Source organism: Oncorhynchus keta, chromosome 2 (genome assembly GCF_023373465.1).
Source record: "Oncorhynchus keta strain PuntledgeMale-10-30-2019 chromosome 2, Oket_V2, whole genome shotgun sequence".
Classification (NCBI taxonomy): domain Eukaryota; kingdom Metazoa; phylum Chordata; class Actinopteri; order Salmoniformes; family Salmonidae; genus Oncorhynchus; species Oncorhynchus keta.
The window spans coordinates 26,457,194-26,464,383 of record NC_068422.1 but is presented as its reverse complement, the minus strand read 5'-3'; the positions used below and the strand labels follow the sequence as shown (position 1 = coordinate 26,464,383).

Sequence of the window (7,190 nt, the reverse complement as noted above, 5' to 3'; positions counted from 1 at the left end):
AATTTTACTCTCTTGAAAAGTTGTACTGAGCATTCACTGGCAGGAAAAATACATTTGGTATACAAACTCCTCTGATCTAATGATTATTTTGTGTTTAATGTTTATAATGTTTGATTGTGATTCAGAGTCATGAGATCAGCGTTTGTTTTCTTAATTTGATTAGAAATTCGAAATTCAGTGTTGCACTGTATTTTGTTCATAGTTTAGGCCTACATTTTACTGACGATAAAATGAAGATAAACATGATTAGGCATTGCACATGTATGACCACAAGTACTCTGATCAGGCAGGCAGCAGGTAGTCTAGCGATTAAGAGCATTTGGCCAGTAACCAAAATGTGTCTGCTAAATTAAGTAAATGTAACGCAAAAGCTCCTAAAAAATGTAAAAGTCAGTGCATACTCTCCACCCCCCTCTCTATCTGTCGTTCATGCATGGGTATAATTTTGATAGACACAGCTCACATTAACAGCAGAAAAATGGAAACATAATCTACATAGGTGGCTATATTTAATAGTGTATAATGAAGCTTGATGCAGATATATATATATAGAGATAGATAGATAGATAGATAGATAGATAGATAGATAGATAGATAGATAGATAGATAGATAGATAGATAGATAGATCTTTATTTCAGAAGAAATATTCCCGAAGAGCTATTTATGTAAAATGATACCTGCAAGTGTGGGTGCACTGTACCTTACCCTACTTGCTCGATCTCCCACTGAGCGCATGTCATTCCCGCCTATCCACCATAGCGAGGGCGCCCTCTCGCTCTCCTGCTCTCGTTTCGCTCTCTCTCTCCTGCTCCGGTTTCCCGGTGAATGATAGCCTATCAACCGAGCGGTTTGCCTATTCCGTACAGAGCAAGAGCCACGCTTAAAAAGAGAGGCGCATCTTCAAATCGCACTACTGGGCTACAGAAACGACAGCCAGAGCACATTGGAACTAGGGGGTAGATTACCAACGGCAACACATTTTTTTAAAGTTTCACCTGTGGCGGGAGCACATTGAAAGCACAACCTGAGGACTGTTTATTCAACTTCAACGGATTTAGCGAACACAAGTGACTACACTGCCCGGCGGATGATAAGCGTTCGGGACCGGGGTTGTTGTTTTCGCGGGGAATCAGGTTAACATTACCAGAGCAAGGTGAGTGAGATTGAGAGTGAAAGTTTCAGAGGGTATTGATGAATTAGCATATCATGTCCACTAGAATATACAACCATGGGTATAAGAAGATGCAGTAATGTATGTCATTGTTAACATAATGGTTAAGAGCCTTACATTTTAGGAATTGTTGCATTTTTACAACGTTGGGTCAGTGAGCTTGTTGGTCATTACAATGCGGTGAATCACAGCAGCCTTTGGCAGTGTTGTTGGCTGTCTTGGCTCCGTCCTTTAGTCGTACAGCAGGTGTCTGTCTGTATGAAGAGCTGTGGACTATTTTCGCTTGAAATTAAAATATAGTTTGGCATGACAGGTAGCATGCTGGCAGCCGATCTAGAAGCGAGAGAGTGACGATGGACTCTCCAGTTTGAACCGACTCTCGCTGTTGCTCTCGAAGTGGAATGAATTTGCCCATTGATTTTATGTCAGATCTTGCATGGTTGAAGTCAGTGATGTAGAGGGTAGGCTATACTAGGCACTTTTAAACTCATGTAGCCTAACGATATTTGTTATGTGTTTTATGGTTTACCCACCTATTAGTGTGAATTGAACGGGCTGATTGCTGCACATTCACTATTAGCTGATTTAGATAAAATGTCCATCGGCATGGCTGACTAGCCTGTGATGACGCGTTGATCTGATGGTCCGTTTAAAGCGTGGTACAGTTTTTTTTAGACCAACCTTTACCTGTTTCTGCTTTTTCCGTTGATTCGAAAGGCATCGGTGTTTTAGTATGTGTCCAGTTGCAGTTGGAACTAAAAAAAAAACCTCCAAGAATATTACATTTTGTGTTTCCATTTCCATTTTGGCAACCACCAATCAAAATCCAACACTGCAAAATGTTGCTGGCTGTGGTCTGCATTCAGGTTGTCCTCTAATCCAGCGGTTGCTGGCTGTGGTCTGCATTCAGGTTGTCCTCTAATCCAGCGGTTGCTGGCTGTGGTCTGCATTCAGGTTGTCCTCTAATCCAGCGGTTGCTGGCTGTGGTCTGCATTCAGGTTGTCCTCTAATCCAGCGGTTGCTGGCTGTGGTCTGCATTCAGGTTGTCCTCTGATCCAGCGGTTGCTGGCTGTGGTCTGCATTCAGGTTGTCCTCTAATCCAGCGGTTGCTGGCTGTGGTCTGCATTCAGGTTGTCCTCTAATCCAGCGGTTGCTGGCTGTGGTCTGCATTCAGGTTGTCCTCTAAACCAGCGGTTGCTGGCTGTGGTCTGCATTCAGGTTGTCCTCTAATCCAGCGGTTGCTGGCTGTGGTCTGCATTCAGGTTGTCCTCTAATCCAGCGGTTGCTGGCTGTGGTCTGCATTCAGGTTGTCCTCTAATCCAGCGGTTGCTGGCTGTGGTCTGCATTCAGGTTGTCCTCTAATCCAGCGGTTGCTGGCTGTGGTCTGCATTCAGGTTGTCCTCTAATCCAGCGGTTGCTGGCTGTGGTCTGCATTCAGGTTGTCCTCTAATCCAGCGGTTGCTGGCTGTGGTCTGCATTCAGGTTGTCCTCTAATCCAGCGGTTGCTGGCTGTGGTCTGCATTCAGGTTGTCCTCTAATCCAGCGGTTGCTGGCTGTGGTCTGCATTCAGGTTGTCCTCTAATCCAGCGGTTGCTGGCTGTGGTCTGCATTCAGGTTGTCCTCTAATCCAGCGGTTGCTGGCTGTGGTCTGCATTCAGGTTGTCCTCTAATCCAGCGGTTGCTGGCTGTGGTCTGCATTCAGGTTGTCCTCTAATCAAGCGGTTGCTGACTGTGGTCTGCATTCAGGTTGTCCTCTAATCCAGCGGTTGCTGACTGTGGTCTGCATTCAGGTTGTCCTCTAATCCAGCGGTTGCTGGCTGTGGTCTGCATTCAGGTTGTCCTCTAATCCAGCGGTTGCTGGCTGTGGTCTGCATTCAGGTTGTCCTCTAATCCAGCGGTGTCCAACCTTTTTTGAACTGTGGTACACCTGAGATAACAATTCTTGCTGCAGACGTAAAATGTCACTATTAATTTATTTAGTGATAATGACATTTACCTAATCTGATCCATGCTTTTTAAAATAGATTAAATAGGGTTCATTTGAACTATTATCTAAGTTTCATAGTTCCTTACTCATGATTATTGATTTGTGTGTACCCCTTTAAGAGAGTCCCGCAGAGTTTGGTAAAATAGGTCTTAGTTTTGAAAGGTTTGAGATAGAGACTAGCGGTTTTCTGCATTGTAAAAGCCACGCTCCGTTTATTTCTATGGGTTTCTATGGCATATGCTGGGGTACAGCTAAGCCTAATCAGACTTGCCTGTGCTAATGATTCTCACAGGCAAAGTAAAATTATACAAATGACTTGGTTGGTGATGCACGCCCCTCAAATCATACAGCCTGAGCACACTGGATTTGAAACAACGACACATATGTATCCATGTGCCTGCCATTCAATGTACTATCTGAGCAACACTGGTGCCCTCAATCAAAATTCCATCTGCATTCCACAGGTCATGCTTATAAACACAGCAAAAAAAGAAATGTCCTCTCACTGTCAACTGAGTTTATTTTCAGCATACTTAACATGTGTAAATATTTGTATGAACATAACAAGATTCAACAACTGACACATAAACTGAAATCAAAAGTAACATTCTGTATCTGGTGTGGCCACCAGCTGCATTAAGTACTGCAGTGCATCTCCTGCTCGTGGACTGTACCAGATTTGCCTGTTCTTGCTTTGGGATGTTACCCCACTCTTCCCCCAAGGCACCTGCAAGTTCCCGGACATTTCTGAGGGGAATGGCCCTGGCCCTCACCCTCCGATCCAACAGGTCCCAGATGTGCTCAATGGGATTCAGATCCGGGCTGTTCGTTGGCCATGGCAGAACACTGACATTCCTGACTTGCAGGAAATCACGCACAGATCGAGCAGTATGGCTGGTGGCATTGTCATGCTGGCGGGTGATGTCTGGATGAGCCTACAGGAAGCGTACCACATGAGGGAGGAGGATGTCTTCCCTGTTATGCACAGCGTTGAGATTGCCTGCAATGACAACAAGCTCAGTCCGATGATGCTGTGACACACCGCCCCAGACCATGACGGCCCCTCCACCTCCAAATCGATCCCGCTCCAGAGTACAGGCCTCGGTGTAACGCTCATTCCTTCGACGATAAACACGAATCCGACCATCACCCATGATGAGACAAAACCGCGACTCGTCAGTGAAGAGCACTTTTTGCCAGTTCTGTCTGGTCCTGCGACGGTGGGTTTGTGCCCACAGGCGACGTTGTTGCCAGTAATGACTTGTGAGGACCTGCCTTACAACAGGCCTACAAGCCCTCAGTCCAGCCTCTCTCAGCCTATTCTGGACAGTCTGAGCACTGATGGAGGGATTGTGCTATCCTGGTGTAACTCGGGCAGTTGTTGTTGCCATCCTGTACCTGTCCCGCAGTTGTGATGTTCGGATGTACCGATCCTGTGCAGGTGTTGTTACATGTGGTCTGCCACTGGGAGGACGTTCAGCTGTCCGTCCTGTCGCCCTGTAGTGCTGTCTTAGACTTCTCACAGTACGGACATTGCAATTTATTGCCCTGGCCACATCTGCAATCCTTATGCCTCCTTGCAGCATGCCTAAGGCATGTTCACACAGATGAGCAGGGACCCTGGGCATCTTTCTTTTGGTGTTTTTCAGAGTCAGTAGAAAGGCCTCTTTAGTGTCCTAAGTTTTCATAATTGTGACCTTAATTGCCTACCGTCTGTAAGCTGTTAGTGTCTTAACGACTGTTCCACAGGTGCGTGTTCATTAATTGTTTATGGTTCATTGAACAATCATGGGAAACAGTGTTTAAACCCTTTACAATGAAGATCTGTCAAGTTATTTGGATTTTTGCGAGTTATCTTTGAAAGACAGGGTCCTGATAGAGGGACGTTTCATTTTTTGCTGAGTTTATATGAATGTTCAAAAAAAGGATCCCGATTAGTAAAAGTTTCACGGTACACCGTTTCAGTTTCTCACGGCACACCGGTTGAAAACCACTACTCTAACTGGTAATGTAATACACATTTCCAGTTTCCATGAGGTTTTTGAGTTGTCTTAGTTTCAACAGCGCCAGGGGCGGTCGCCAGAACGAATCAGTTGGACAGGCATTTGATAGATCCATAGGGGTCATCCATAGGGGTCATATGTTTTTCACTGGACCTACTATGTGTGCACACTAGAACCACTGGGACTAAACTGCAACATTCTAACAGTGTAATTCATACATTTCATATATGATAAATCATAAATAATTTGATTGTGTTCATGAATGTCTTAGGTAATAGTATAATGAACAAAAATATAAACACATCAAATCAAATGTATTTATAAAGACATTCTTACATCAGCTGATATCTCAAAGTGCTGTACAGAAACCCAGCCTAAAACTCCAAACAGCAAGCAATGCAGGTGTAGAAGCACGATGGCTAGGAAAAACTAGGAAAAGCTAGGAAAACCAAGAAAGGCAAGAAACAGTAAGAAACCTAGAGAGGAACCAGGCTATGAGGGGTGTACAGTCCTCTTCTGGCTGTGCCGGGTGGAGATTATAACAGAACATGGCCAAGATGTTCAAATGTTCATAGAGAGAGAGAGAAAGAGAGAATTAGAGAGAGCATTCTTAAATTCTCACAGGACACCGGATAAGACAGGAGAAATACTCCAGATATAACAGACTGGCTCTAGCCCCCCGACACATAAACTACTGCAGCATAAATATTTGAGGCTGAGACAGGAGGGGTCGCGAGACACTGTGGCCCCATCCTATGATACCCCCGGACAGGGCCAAACAGGCAGGACATAACCCCACCCACTTTGCCAAAGCACAGCCCCCACACCACTAGAGGGATATATTCACCCACCAACTTACCATCCTGAGACAAGGCCGAGTATAGCCCACAAAGATCTCTGCCACGGCACAACCCAAGGGGGGGGCACCAAACCCAGACAGGAAGATCACATCAATGACTCAACCCACTCAAGTGACAAACCCTTCCTAGGGACGGCATGGAAGAGCACCAGTAAGCCAATGACTCAGCCCCTGTAATAGGGTTAGAGGGCAGAGAATCCCAGTGGAGAGAGGGGAACCGGCCAGGCAGAGACAGCAAGGGTGGTTCGTTGCTCCATTGCCTTTCCGTTTCACCTTCACACTCCTGGGCCAGACTACCCTCAATCATAGGACCTACTGAAGAGATGAGTCTTCAAAAAAGACTTAAAAGTTGAGACCGAGTCTGCGTCTCTCACATGGGTAGCAGACCATTCCATAAAAATGGAGCTCTATAAGAGAAAGCAAAGCCTCCAGCTGTTTGCTTAGAAATTCTAGGGACAGTTAGGAGGCCTGCGTCTTGTGACCGTAGCGTATGTGTAGGTTTGTACGGCAGGACCAAATCGAAAGATAGGTAGGAGCAAGCCCATGTAATGCTTTGTAGGTTAGCAGTAAAAACCTTGAAATCAGCCCTTGCCTTAACAGGAAGCCAGTTTAGAGAGGCTATCACTGGAGTAATATGATCACATTTTTTGGTTCTAGTCAGGATTCTAGCAGCCATGTTTATCACTAACTGAAGTTTATTTAGTGCTTTATCTGGGTAGCCGGAAAGTAGAGAATTGCAGTAGTCTAACTTAGAAGTGACAAAAGCATTGATTCATTTTTCTGCGTCATTTTTAGACAGAAAGTTTCTGATTTTTGCAATGTTAGTTAGTTGGAAAAAAGCTATTCCTTGAAACAGCCTTGATATGTTTGTCAAAAGAGAGATCAGGGTCCAGAATAACGCCGAGGTCCTTCACAGTTTCATTTAAGACGACTGTACAACCATCAAGATTAATTGTCAGATTCAGCAGAAGATCTCTTTGTTTCTCGGGACCTAGAACAAGCATCTCTGTTTTGTCCGAGTTTAAAAGTAGAACATTTTGCAGCCATCCACTTCCTTATGTCTGAAACACATGCTTCCAGCGAGGGCAATTTTGGGGCTTCACCATATTTCATTGAATACATGCTGTGTGTCATCCGTCATTTACCACCTTCACAAGTGCAGTCTCAGT

General features: G+C 45.0%; 1 protein-coding gene across 3 annotated transcripts in view; it reads left to right on the top strand.

Moving 5' to 3' along the window:
• Window positions 1–758: 758 nt before the first annotated feature.
• zgc:171482 (zinc finger protein) overlaps window positions 759–7,190 on the top strand; it is a 202,335-nt gene continuing 195,903 nt past the window's right edge. For all 3 annotated transcript variants that reach the window (XR_008075243.1, XR_008075236.1, XM_052474604.1), the window contains exon 1: window positions 759–1,154. The gene's annotated coding sequence lies outside the window, so the exon portion shown is untranslated. The remainder of the gene's footprint in view (window positions 1,155–7,190) is intronic.